Raw genomic sequence first — 15,011 nt, forward strand, 5'->3', positions numbered from 1 at the left:
AACACCCTTAAAAATGTCAATGTTCCTGTATCCCGTTTTTACAAAAGTTGGGGCCCATTCATCGACAGCCGTCCAGCTCCACTTAGGAAAGCTATTTATAATGTTTTTGAAAAAAAAAGTGACCCGATTTTTCCTACTACAGAGTTAACGGAATGATCCTATAGTTATGAACAATAAATGCTTTTGATGTGGGGAATACTTGCTGCCCCCCCTCCCCCCTCCAATTCCAACCCCCCCCCCCCCCCCCCCCTATAAATGTACACTTGTTTCAAATCTAAATATACTAATGGTAAAATTTAGAAAATTACATTCTCATCGAGTTAATATCCAATTTAAAAAGTGAAATGTATTAATGTCTTATTTGATGTATGTATATTGACTCCAGTGTATATACGGAATATCTCTATTTAACCCAGTTGTATATGTATGTTAGGACTTCTGATGTCCCACAATGATTCACTATATATACATTACCTCTGTTATGTCTATTGTGATATGTGAACCTTAATAAAAATATAAAATAAAATAAAAAGAAGTAGATTCTGATTGGTTGCCAATAGCAACATCACATGTGAAATACAACTTCCATCTTAATACATTTTCCCATCTGTCTCTATTTTTACCTCAAGTGCAGCACCTTAACTAATTTACTATCAGTCGTGTCATTAAAAGACGCGGTAGAATTAGGGTAAAACAAGAGCTCCAGTAAACTGTACTTGCAATGGAGGTAGCTAAATACCTGACAGGAATATCTGCTCCTAATACTGACTGGAGCAAGGGAGACTCAATGTTCATCAACAGCCAATACAATGCTGCAGGCTTAAGATACTGGACTGCTCGACCTCAGTTCTAACCTTTGAGGGGATCTCACATGTAATGCTGCAGCTGGGTTACTTGACGTGCATAATGCTACAGCTACTGGATTTTCTCTGAATAACTGGCACATGGGCCAATCAGAACTTGGGGGCAGAGCTTCACAGGTGTCAGGGTGGGGCTATGTTGCATGTCCCGGCACCTTGGAAAAATAATTTATAAAAAAATATTTGTTTATGATGTGCCATTGATATGTAGTGAAACCATCTGGTTCTCCACCATTAATTGCAAAAAAATTATAATTCTACATCTCCCTTAAACCATCTATGTGATTGCCATATCTACCCTAATATGGTTCCAACCAGTTCAGTTGGAACTAGGGCAAATCCAGCATTTTTTATACTTGCCTACTCAAGTTTTCAGGCCGACCCGCCACTCTGCCTCTACTCAGTGTAACCCCCTCTGCCCCACAGTACACCTGTCAAACTGTTATGCAGGTGTCCTAAGGCAAGCTCAGGATGGACAAAAACTTTCCCTGGAGCAGAAGGGCAATGTCCCCGTCATGACGGGTTAGCTGCCTCATCCTGGAGTGGCCAGACTGAGACAGCACATCAGCAAGTATGGCACTATACCATTAGCACCCTGGCTCTTCCCATATCAGATGCCCAGTGAGTGAATGCTAATATCTTTTAAAAACAATTGCTGACTGGCTGAGAGAGCGCTCAGCCAATCACAGGCCGCCCATGCATTGTATGGGCTTTTTTTTTTTTATTCAATACTGACAGCTCCCGCCGGCTCCCCCTGCCCGGCTCTATGCCGCCTGTGTCCCCCGCAGCGTCCCCAGCCCCCCCTGCTCCCTCTACCGCCTCGCCGCCCCACTAGGTCCCAAGTCGGGTGGTCGGACGTGCAGCAGGTCCGACCACCCGACGCAGATCCGATGCGCACGGGACCGCGCATCGGATCTGAGGGGACATCAAAACTAGCCGATTTTGGTCCGATTTCGGCCAGATCCGACTGATCTGGCTGAAATCTGACCAAAATCGGCTAGTGTATGGGGGCCTTTACTCACTCAGCGCTTCCCGGACACTGCAGTCTGCAGACTACTACAACCTCCCAGCCGCCGCTGCCCGGACCCTTGCTGCGGCGCTGACCGGATCGGAGTGTCCTCACTGCTGCCCGGACTGCCTGGACCCCACGCTGCAAAGGTACCACCTGCCTGCCCCTATATCCATCCCGGACTTGCGGGGGAAGGGGGGGGGGGATTTTACTGAATTTTTTGCCATGGGGCCCAATGCATTTTTTGCCCAGGGGCCCAATATAATGTTAAGACGGCCCTGAATAATAACACTATCTTGAGACAGCATTATGTCACCTCCCCTTCTGTTCCACAACTCCTACACATCATTTTCTACCTGCTGGCATTAGAGGCTGAGGGCCTGATTCAACTTTGCTAGCAAAGCAAAAAAAAGCAGACAATTGTGCAAAGCTATGTTGTACTGCAGGTGCGTCTTATGTAACATGCGTAGAGCTTAAATCACAGATGTATCAAGCTTCAAAAGTGATAAAATGGACTGATAAATAACCAGCTAATCAGCTCTTACCTGCCATTGTGGTACCCCACTCCAAGAGGTACCCCCTGTGCCCTCAAGGGTACCTGAAATTGCAACCCACGCTGCCCAAAAAGGATCCCTTTATCCTTTAACTGGGGCGGCAAGGGTTAACGGAAGCCGCAGAGCACTAGGACCCAGTCTCCCCCTCTACCTTGTGCTGCCAGAAGATGTTTGGTCCCGTCAGGGATTGGAAGAGGCCGCGTGCAAAGAAGAGGTCAGAGCAGATAGGTGGACGGCATGGTGCGCAGCCAGACGGGAGTGGCTGCCGGCAGTGAAGGAGAGAGAGTGCCCAAGCATCCAAGCAGATTGACCCACATCCCACTACAGCACAGAAGAGGAGATTGCCAGCACCACAGAGAGAGCCAGCCAAAAGACCCGAGAAGGCTGCCAGCACCAGTGAGGGACAAAGCGAGTCCAGACCGGAGCCAGCAACGGGAGTCGTGACCGGCGGGAGCCGGCACCTGCAGCTGAACTTCAAGTTCAGTGGTGCCCTATACCCCACCGGCTGGCCCACACCCCGGCAGAGACTGTCCCTGACTTCCCACCTGCTCTCACAGCCCCTCCCAGGCTGAGTTCCCCTCCACAAACTCCTTCCCCCTACATAGGGAGTAACTAGTCTTGGGCGGGCCCATGCTGCCCAGCCACAGCGGTACCATACCCCTGTATGGGGAGAGTAGCCGCCACAGCCAGGGAGACACTCCATAGATACCCAGTGTCCAGTCCATGCCTGCAGTTCATGGGTACGATCACTGCAGACCCATTAGAAGATAACCAGGAGTGTAAGTGTCAGTGCATGTCTACCTGACCTGGGAGCCTTGTGCCATTAACCCTGTGAGACCTGCTGAGGGTATTGTTCAGCACCAAGTTACAGAAGGACCGCCGCCTTGGAATACAAATATGCACGGTTGGACCTCTGAATCCAACAACCCTAGAGGCCCCTTCATGGACAGTCCAATTGCTATCTTGCCCTAGTGAGAGACATTAATCCCACCAGGAAACCTAAGGTGAAGGTACTGTGTGATATTATTGGGTGTGCAGCACCACCCTGTAGACAGTCTTGGTATTGTGTTAACATAGGTAAAGTTACCATAAATTTTACCGTGACTGTTTGAATGGTTATATTTACAAAGTACCGGATTATACTTACCGATAATTCCTTTTCTTCTTAGAGATTCCATGGCAGCCAACTCTGGCAGGGACGTGCGGTGAGGTAAATGGCTCAAGAGTCCCTGGCAAGTACCAGAGACAAATATGCACACAATATATGAGCCATGGGGTACATGCCAGCATTATACACATGTGCAGCAGTATACACTGCTGGAGATTTGATGTGTTTTGATAAGAAGTGTGCAAAAAAGGTAGCCAGGTAAGGCACTGCCTCACCTGCCATAGACTTTTTACTCCAGAGTTTTGGCTATAAAAAATGTATTATATTTTTGACATACGTTATAAATTCAAACTACCGGCATATTCCGGCATATATTACGGTGATCAGTAGGGACGACTACGACATCATTGGTATTACAGAAACATGGTGTAATGAGTCGCATGACTGGGCATTAAACATGGAGGGATATACACTCTACAGGAAAGACAGGGAAAATAGAAGGGGTGGGAGTGTGTGCCTATATGTAAATAATAACTTAACATCATGTGAGAAAAATATGAGCACAGACCTGGAAGACGACAACTCGGAGACAGTGTGGGCAGAGATAACCAAAAAAAAAAAAAATTTATAATAGGGGTATGCTATAGACCACCAAATCACCAAATATAAACGAAAGGGAAGAGTCTCTTCTTTTAAACCAAATCAAACAAGCATCAAATCAGGGGCAGGTATTAATTATGGGGGATTTTAATTTACCCGACATTGATTGGGAAAACGAAACAGGTAAATCAGCAAGAAGCAATGGGTTCTTAAGCTTACTTAAGGACCAGTTTATTACACAAACGGTGGAAACTCCAACTCGTGATGAGGCACTCTTGGACTTAGTTTTAACAAATAACACAGACTTAGTTTCAAACACAAAAGTAATTGAACAATTAGGGAACAGTGATCACAATATGGTTTCACTGGAAATCAACTTCAGTAAATTACATAAAAAAGGATCTGCAAAAATACTAAACTTCAGAAAAGCGAACTTTGAATTATTCAGGGAAGCCCTAACAGGAATTGGGTGGGAAACGGTTATGGAGGGAAAAAATGCAGAGGAAATGTGGGATACTCTAAAAAAGGTGCTTGATTCACTAACTATTGAATACATTCCTAAAGTAACTAAAGGTAAATTCAACAAAAAAAAGCCACCATGGTTGGACAAAGAAGTAAGGTCAGCTATCAACAATAAAACCAGAGCCTTTAAATTCTATAAAAATAACTTGAATGAGGAGGCGTTCGCAAAATACAAAGAATCAAACAAAACTTGTAAAGGGGTAATCAAAGCAGCTAAAATATTATATGAAGAGTGCATAGCCACTGAAAGCAAAACCAACCCAAAGAAGTTTTTTAAATACATAAATAGTAAACGTTTAATTAAGGAAAACATAGGCCCACTATCTGATACTAGTGAAAAAAGTGTTACTGAGGACAAGGGAAAAGCAAAACTGTTAAATGAGTTCTTCTCATCAGTATTTACTAAGGGAGAGCAAACTGTGGAACGAACATTTACCACAAACGGGACAAATAAGCCAGATCTCATTGTGGATTTCACGCCGAAGGAAATAATACTGAGGCTAAGCAAACTCAAAACAAATAAATCACCAGGGCCAGATGGGATTCATCCGAGGGTATTAAAGGAATTAAGGGATGAACTAGCTACCCCCCTACATTATATCTTTAGCAAGTCACTATCGTCAGGTATAGTACCAAAAGATTGGAGAATAGCAGAGGTAGTGCCAATATTAAAAAAAAGGAAGATCCCACTAATTACAGACCCGTTAGTTTAACATCAATTGTGGGTAAACTATTTGAAGGATTTTTAAGGGATGGTATCCAGAAATATTTAGATCATCACCATCTACTCAGTGCTAACCAACATGGGTTTGTGAAAAATCGTTCATGCCAAACTAATCTACTAGGGTTCTATGAAGAGGTTAGCAAAAACCACGATAATGGAAATGCTGTAGATGTGATTTTCCTAGATTTCGCTAAAGCATTTGATACTGTCCCACACAAGAGATTGATTAATAAAATGGAGAACCTAGGATTGGGTGAAAATATCTGCAGATGGGTAGGAAATTGTCTATGTAATAGAGAACAAAGAGTGGTTGTGAATGGTGCTGTATCAGATATGATACCGGTACTAAGTGGAGTGCCCCAGGGTTCGGTTTTGGGGCCCATTTTGTTTAACATTTTTATTAACGATATTGGGATAGGGTTACTCAGCAATGTATCCATCTTTGCGGACGATACAAAACTTAGCAAAGTCATCAAATCATCAGAAGATGTCACCATGCTTCAAAATGATCTTGCAATTCTAGATGAGTGGGCAAAAAAATGGAAGATGAGGTTCAATGTAGATAAATGTAAGGTTATGCACCTTGGAAGACACAACCAGTGTGCAAGTTACAACCTTAGCGGAGAGGAACTGGGTAATTCCATACTTGAAAAGGATCTAGGAGTCCAAATAGACAGCAAACTAGGATGTAGTGCCTATTGTAATGTAGCTACAAAAAAGGCCAACAAAATTCTGGCATGTATTAAGAGGGGAATGAAAACTAGGGACTCGAAGGTAATTATGCCACTATATAAAGCATTGGTGAGACCTCACCTAGAGTACGGAGTACAGTTCTGGGCCCCATACTATAAAAAGGACATCATAGAATTAGAAAAAGTCCAAAGGCGAGCAACAAAGCTTATTAGGGGAATGGAGAATTTCAGCTACGGGGAGAGATTAAGCAATTTGGGACTATTTACATTAGAAAAGAGATGTTTAAGGGGGGACATGCTCAACATGTACAAGTATATCAAGGGCCAATATAAGGAACTGTCACGCACCCTCTTTTCTACTAGAAAGGAATCTAGGACGCGAGGGCATGAGTATAGATTAGAAGAAAAAAGATTTCATTCAGCTAGTAGAAAGAATTTCTGGTACTCTTTACTTAGCACGGCGCCCATCGCGGCCATCGCGGGCATTGAATGCACTAAAAAATCGGGTGCGACGCGACCGACGCGATGCCCGCGATTTCCCATAGGGAACAATGTTAAATGTCTCAATTGACCCGATTTTCCTGTTCAATGCCTCAATTGACCCGATTTTTCCATAGGAAACAATGTTAAATGGCCCACAGAGGCCAAATAGGCACCCTGAAGTGTGAAATGGCCCCCACAATTGTTAACGCCACCCCACGATCAACGCGAACCCGAAGCATGGCGAGCGCAGTGAGCCCGCGAGGGGCGGCGGTACGCGTCCTACGACCTTTTCATACCCCCACTATCCACGTCGGCGTGGAGTTGAGAACAGAATAGTGTGGCGAGCGCAGCGAGCCACCGAGCCCGAAGCGTGGCGAGCGCAGCGCGCCCCGCGAGGGGACGCGGATACCTGTGAAGCCCGCGAAGGGACGCGTTTACCTGTGAAGGTATCCACGTCCCCTCGCGGGGCTCGCTGTGCTCGCCACGCTTCGGGCTCGCCACACTATTCTGTTCTCAACTCCACGCCGACGTGGATAGTGGGGGTATGAAAAAGTCGTAGGACGCGTACCGCCGCCGCTCGCCACGCTTCGGGTTGACGTTGATCATGGGGTGGCGTTAACAATTGTGGGGGCCATTTCACACTTCAGGGTGGCTATTTGGCCTCTGTGGGCCATTTAACATTGTTTCCTATGGAAAAATCGGGTCAATTGAGGCATTGAACATGAAAATCGGGTCAATTGAGACATTTAACATTGTTCCCTATGGGAAATCGCGGGCATCGCGTCGGTCGCGTCGCACCCGATTTTTAGTGCATTCAATGCCCGTGATGCCCGCAATTTTTTTACCTGCGATGCCCACGATTAAAATCGTGGGCGCCGTGCTAGGTAAAGAGTACCGAATTTCTTTACGGTCAGAACAGTCAAACTCTGGAACTCTCTTCCCAGAGAGGTGGTAACGGCTGGCTCATTAAATGCGTTCAAGGCAAAGTTGGACAAACATTTACTGGAGAAAAATATCCATGGGTACAAATAAGAAATATAATTTGTCTGTAAAATACCAGAACCTACCAAATCAGCAATGGATATCTATACCGAACTACAGTAGATGGACGCAAGTCTTTTTTCAGCCTTACCTACTATGTAACTATGTATATTCGCTAGTATGACAGGAAGGCTGTGCCTCGCCTGCCTCACCCCACTGCACGCCACTGAACTCTGGGATATTTTCCCTCTTCCTCGATTATAGACAGGTTGATTATTTTCCTCTGTCGAGGACCACCCACCTCATTTCAAAGTGGAGATTGTTAACCCCAGATGGTACCCTTGACATAAGAACTGCAACACTTGTGCCACCGAAATCTCTGCCAGGTCCACTGGCTCACCCAACCAGGTAAGGAATTTCTTCCATATCCTATACTACCCCACAGACGACACCTGTTTCCTTGCGTGGAGCAGGACCTCGATCACCTGATTCGACAACCCCTGGAATTTCAAGGCTTGCTGCTTAATTTCCAGGCCCTGAGACAAAATACCCCCGGATTGGGGTGGAAAACTGGGTGGAAAAGGGTTCAACTGGTAGGATTATGGAATCTTCGACTGCCAGCCTCAACATCACAGGAAACCATGGTCTTCTTGGCCAGAATGGCAGTATGCTATTACCGTCACCTGTTCCTCCTGAATTTCCTTCAGAGTCCGACCTATCAGATGAATTGGAGGGAAGACATACCCCAACTGGAACTTCCATGGGACTGACAAAGCATCTACTGCTAACGCTGCCGGCTGAATCTGGCGAAGAATGCTTTCACCTTGCATTTGGTTTGGGTCGCCATGAGGTCCACTTCTGGTACACCAAACCTTTGTGTCACCATCTGGAAAACAGTCTGACTCAACTCCCATTCTCCCTGCTGGATGATACTCCTGCTCAGGTAGTCTGCCAAGACATTCTCTTTCCCCGGCACATACACCGCCGACAGGGACCTTAGATTCTTCTCTGCCCAAGACAAGATATTTCCGGCCATGGACATCAGAGATCTGCTTCTTGTGCCCCCTTGATGATTCAGGTTGGACACCACCATCACATTGTTCGAGAGGACCCTTAGATGAGTTTGGTACACTTGGTCCTGAAAGTGATCTATTGCTCTGCAGACTGCCATCGTTTCCCTCATATTGGAGGACAGAGAGCTCTCCTTCTGCGTCCAGCTGCCTTGAATCAAAATCCCTAGTAGATGGGCACCCCATCCTGTCTGACTTCAATGGTGAGATTCACAAAATGTGGTAGCTGAAGGGATGTAGACCTCTCCTGAAGCCCCTGTGACCACCAGCTCAGGTATTCTCTTAACCTCGAATGCTGCCGAATTCTTGTCAACTTGTGCTTCCTGCTTCTTACATATGGAAGGAGCTCCCATTGAAGAATCCTTATTCTCCATTGCGCCCAGGGGATAATGTTGATAGCTGACACCATCATTCCTAACAGCTGCATTCCCATCTCCAGAGTTATGTACTGACACTTTAAACAGCTTAATACCAGATCCTGAATCTTCGTACATCTTTCTGGCGACAAAGCCACTTGGTATGCTGATGTGTCTATTAACACTCCCAAAAACTGAATCACTTGAGACAGTTGAAGCTTGCTTTTCTTGCTTTTCTTTTGATCAGCCAACCGTGCCTCTCTAAGTATTCCATTACCATTCTCACGCTACTCTTTGTCTTTGCTTCCGACTTGCCTGCAATCATCCAGATAGGGCCATAGTCGTGCAGATATCTGAACTCCTTTCTCCCGAAGTCTTGCTATTAAGGTTACCAGGACCTTTGAAAAGACTCTTGGTGATGACGTCAGTCTGAAAGGTAGGCATGTGAACTGGAAGTGCCCCTTGAATAGATAGAATCTCGGGAACCTCCTGTCCTGCTGGCATATGGGTATGTGATAATAAGCATCCTTCAGGTCCAATGCTGCTAGAAACATATCAGTCCAGATCCCTGCCAGTATAGATGTCAGAGTTTCCATCTTGAACTTCTTCTTTTCTAGACAACAGTTCAGTCTCCTTAGATCCGAAATAGATCTGAAGCCGCCGGTATGCTTTGTCATCAGGAAGAAGTTTGAATAAAAACTTGTCTTCCATTTGAATTTTGGCCCTTTTTCTACTGCTTTTATCGCAAGGAGCTGATCCAGGATGGCTCTTAATGCCTCTCTCTCCACCTTTCCCTGCGGGGGCCGAGACATCATAAACCTGTCCCTTCCAGGACGTTGACTGAATTGAAGTCTGTAACCATACTGCACAATCGAAATAACCCATCTGTCTTCTATTGACACTCGCCAAACTTCCGCAAAAGCCAACAGCCTTGCTCCCACCGGATCATCCCCGGCATAGTCATTGTCTCTGGTAACCTCTGGCTGGTTGATGAAAGGACTGTCAGCCTGACGCACCTCTTCTACCATACTGCCGCCCCAGTCTGTAGTTCCAGGCTTCTTTGAACTTCTTTTTTACAGGGGAAAGGGAGGTATGTCTCTGCGTGGTGCACAGATTATCAAGGAAATTTTAAAATGTAACCATTATTCAATTTCTTTAAAAGTTGCGAAATATAGACAAACAGTGAAACATGTATACACAAGACAGTGTATTTTAAAAAAGGAAATAAATCCTTCACTCAGTGTGGTCCAACTCAATATCCTCCTTTTTATTGTATGTATTTAGCAATGGATGTGTTTATTGTGTACACACTGTTATTATTCATTAACTTTCACAATAAAGACTGTCCCAAGAGGTCGCCTAATAGCATGAGCCGGTATCAGGGAATGGTCTGATCCACTAGTAGTAGGTATCAGAGCCCACGTCCTTTATCTATTATTGCCGATCACTGTGTGATGTTACAACTAGCAGTGCCCCACGGATCGACCCTCACTTGGTGTGTGCCTGGTGAGATCTGCCACCTCTACACCAGCACTAACCAACTTGTATGCGAGGGAGAGCCGCCTTGCTGCACTGCCGTATGTCCGGCCCGGAGGCTCCGGCGTGTATCTCACACCGTCGGAGACCTCCGTCTGCTGGGAGTCAGAGATTAGGCGCTGCGGACGTCATGCACGTCGCGTCTCTGACTGAGCGGTCCAGTGAGAACTGGCGAGCCGCTCCGACTTAGGTAAATTATGCTAATACAGATCAAAATGCATTTGTAATAGGGAAGGGGAGAGGAGGATAGCACACACTGAGTGTTTAGGTCAGTGTACGCTTCGCATAGGAGCTTCGTCAGCACACCCTCCCAGTCTAGGGTCAATTTGACCAAGATACAATCAAATTGAGGGTACAGATAAGCACACATATTGTTACTCTCCCCGTCCCTTTTTCCTAATTTTTCTTTGAACTTCTGCCTTAAGGACATGGGTAACGGGAATCTGTTTCTCTTGTCCTGCGGCAAGCGAACAGACTTACCCCCTGAAATCTTATGAATCATAGTATTCAATTTCTGTCCAAACAGAAAGGACCCTTCGAATGGCAATGATGTACGAATGTACGTCCGCATTCCAACTCTTTAGCCATAAAGCTCTTCTTGCGACTACTCCTGCTGCCAAGGTCTTAGCCGAGAAGATATAGCCGATTGCTCTCTGCATAATCTCCAAATTCTTCAGCAGATACTGCCTGGAGATTCTGTCATCCAGATCCTTGTGCATGTCTGAGCCCCATAACCTCAGTGCTCTGGCTTAGGAGGCAATCACCATCCCCGCCTTCAAAGAAACTGCTGCTGACATGTGTAGTTTCTTTAGAGAATTCTTGGCCCTCTTATCCATGGCATCCTTAAAGGAAGTGCAATCCTCTAAGGGAATAGTCGTCTTAGAGGTCAGCTCGGCTACTGCCGCGTCTACTCCGGGCACTGAACACCAGGACAGGAACTGCTCATCCTTGAATGGATACATTCTCTCCAGCCTGGGCAACCGCCCCAACCTTTTCTTCACCGAGTTTTATTCTTTAAGGATTATATCCTTCATCACCCGATGCACAGGAAAGCACCTGCCTTTCTTTGTTCGATCTTTGAACAGCCTATCTTGTGCATCCACCGGTTCCACTTTTTCCTTATATTCAATCGCTTTATGTATGTTTTTCAACATACACTCCACTAGATCCAGATCATACAAACTCTTCTCTTCTCTGATCTCTCCTGATTCTTCGCTGGAAGAATCTGGTGGATCTTCCTGCCATTCTTCTGAAGAAACATCATTGTCAAAACCTGTCTGTGACCTAGACCTCTTGGACTGCAGCAAGGCCAGCTCATCCTTAGTGACGAATGATTTCTTCATCCAATCCATAAGCTGATTTACTGTAGCATGTCCGGCTGAACCGTATCCACCTCAGCCGCAGGTCTGCTACAATCTTCGCACTTGCCATTCTTCGTCGCAACCCGCAGGATCTTGTCACAAATACAGTTAGCGGCGCTCTGATGCTTGCAAGTCCTCTTCTTATGTGGCGATGAAGACACACTAAAAAGTAAAATTAATAAATATCTATTTAGAAATAGAAACAAAAACCAACCTACACTGTCTATCTAGGAGACAGGAAAAAAGACACGTGTAGAGGGGAGGAGCTGGCTTACATAGCTGAGGTGGGCGGTCCTAGACGGAGGAAAAAAATCAACCTGTCTATAATATCCCAGAGTTGGCTGCCATGGGGATCGTAGAAGAAACTCTTGTCAGTAAATGTGAATTATCTGAATAGACGATAAAACGTGCTCATGTGAATACATAGTCAGTATTTATCATTATTGTTGAGTACCCCATCGTTTAACCTTTACAATGTTTGATTTCGTGACCTTCTGACTTCTGCAAAATAAACCCTTGGCACTGCCCATTTGTGTACTGTTCTGTTTGTGTGGGTCCTCCTTGGGGTGTCTGTCTCTTTCTGCCACGGGCTCCTGCTAAAGAAGAGGCGAGCGGCCTTGATCCAGCCTTCCTCTCCAGGGATTACAGGTATGAGGTCAGATGCACTAAGCTCCAGAAGGGATAAAATGGAGAGTGATAAACAACCAACCAATCAGCTCCTGTCTGACATTTTTCAAACACAGTCTGTGACATGGCAGGTGTCACACCAGGGGACTCAGTCGACAAGACTGAGACCTCTGGTGGGGACCTGGACCGGTACCTGAACCGGGGAGGTTGGAGAGGACCCCTGCGCATGAACTGCGCGACAGTGCACCCAGAGCCAATAAGCAGTCAGAGGTAAAAGTACAACCAGATTTATTATGCAGAGGGTTGTAATAATACAGGCAGTAAAGTATGCAGGAGAAATGACAGTTCATACGGATTGCAATACTTTACAGGGATGATGATTGGAGTATCGATGGTGGAACATCGGATGGATATCGGGTATGGAGACTGTAGGTCCGGAATGACGGACGGAAGATAGGAGCTTGACTGTGGGTCCGGAATGACGGACGGAAGCTTGACTGTGGGTCCGGAGTATCGGACTATCGATGGTGGAACATCGGAGATGGATGATGCAGGAGCATCGGAGGACCAGAGTCCTGGAGCTAGGCTGGACCGCTGGGCTGACGAGGCAGGCTCACAGGTGATGGAATAACCTGGATGTCGACAGGAGATGGAATAACCTGGAACGCTCTGCAGAATGGGAGACAACACCAACGGAGAAGTACACTTGCACGGAGACAAGGACAGCTGACCATATACAGGAGACAACTGAAGCACTAGCATTGATCTGAGAGCTCCCAGCATACTTATACCCACTGGGTGGCCAGGATTGGCCGGGCAGGTATGACTGGGAGATCAGATCACACAGGATTGGACGGGAATGACATGTGACTGGGAAAACATGGCAGCCCCCATGTCAGGCTATGGCGGGAAAGTATGTTTGTGCACACCATGCTGGATACTGGGAGCAATGGCGGCGGACAGGTGGATTGCCGTGCACTGAGTACTGTCACTGGGGACAAGGAGAGCGGTGCGCCGCGCAGCCGCGGACTCAGCAGCGCTGAGCAGACTGGAGGATGGCAGCGGTGATGGCGCACGGCAGACAGGACGCCGGCAGGGGTGACGTCTGGACCGCAAGCTGAACCTGCGGAGGCACTTAGCCGGTAAGAAAGTCTGTCTGAGAGCTCGGATCGTGACAGCACCCCCCCCTTTAAGGGTGGCCCCAGGACACCTTTTAGGCTTGCGGGGAAACTTGGAGTGGAACGCCCGGATGAGTCTGGGAGCATGGACATCGATGGCATTGGTCCATGATCGTTCTTCGGGGCCGTAGCCCTTCCAATCGATCAGATATTGCAGACGACCATATCGGATGCGAGAGTCCAAGATCTTACTGACCTCATATTCAGTTCCACGCTGGGTGCAAACCTTAGGAGCCTTGGGGAGCTTGGAATGGAAGCGATTCAAGACCAGCGGCTTGAGCAGCGAAATGTGGAATGTAGCTGGTACTTTCAAATAGGGCGGCAATTTAAGCTTGTAAGCTACTGGATTGACGACTCGCTCAACTGGGAAAGGACCAATATATCGGGGAGCGAACTTCATCGATGGCACTCTCAATCGAAGGTTCTTGGTTGACAACCAGACACGATCTCCGGGACGGAGGGCTGGCACAGCTCTGCGTTTCCTGTCGGCAAATTTTTTGTACCTGCTTGAAGCTTTCAGGAGTGAAGAACGAATAAGCTTCCAGGATTTGACGAATTGCCGGATGGTCGTGTCGACCGCTGGAACAGAGGACACAGGTTGCAGAGTGAAGTCAGGAACTCGAGGATGAAACCCATAGTTGGCAAGGAATGGAGTGACATTAGATGAAGAATGATATTGGTTATTATGGCAGAACTCTGCCCATGGAAGGAGTTGAGCCCAGTCATCTTGGGAAGAAGAGACATATGTGCGGAGAAATGCTTCAAGGTCCTGATTCACCCTCTCCGTTTGGCCATTGGTTTGAGGGTGGTAGGCTGTGGAAAACTTTAGCTTGATTTGAAGCAGGGAGCACAGGCTTCGCCAGAATTTGGCTACGAATTGGACTCCTCTATCGGAGATGATTTCGAGAGGCAGTCCATGAAGCTTGAATATCTCTTTGATGAAGAGCTGGGACAGCTTGGAAGCTGACGGAAGACCGGTGAGGGGAACGAAGTGAGCCATCTTGGTGAACCGATCAACAATCACCCAGATGGTGGTGAATTTGTCAGACTCTGGAAGATCAGTTACAAAGTCCATAGAAATATGCGTCCAAGGACGATGTGGCACTGACAGTGGCATCAATTGCCCAGGAGGAGACTGACGACTGGTCTTGTGCTGCGCACATTTAGCACAAGAGGAAACAAAGTCCTGTACATCCTGTTTGAGGGACGGCCACCAGTAGGACCTGGTGATGAACTCGTAAGTTTTCTGAATGCCTGCATGGCCAGCGAATTTTGAAGAATGCGCCCAACAGAGCAACTTCTTTCTTAGAGCTGGCTTTACATATCTTTTCCCTGTAGGGGGCGTGAGAT

This window comes from Crinia signifera, chromosome 7 (assembly GCF_055691185.1).
Source record: "Crinia signifera chromosome 7, ASM5569118v1, whole genome shotgun sequence".
In the NCBI taxonomy this organism is placed as follows: domain Eukaryota; kingdom Metazoa; phylum Chordata; class Amphibia; order Anura; family Myobatrachidae; genus Crinia; species Crinia signifera.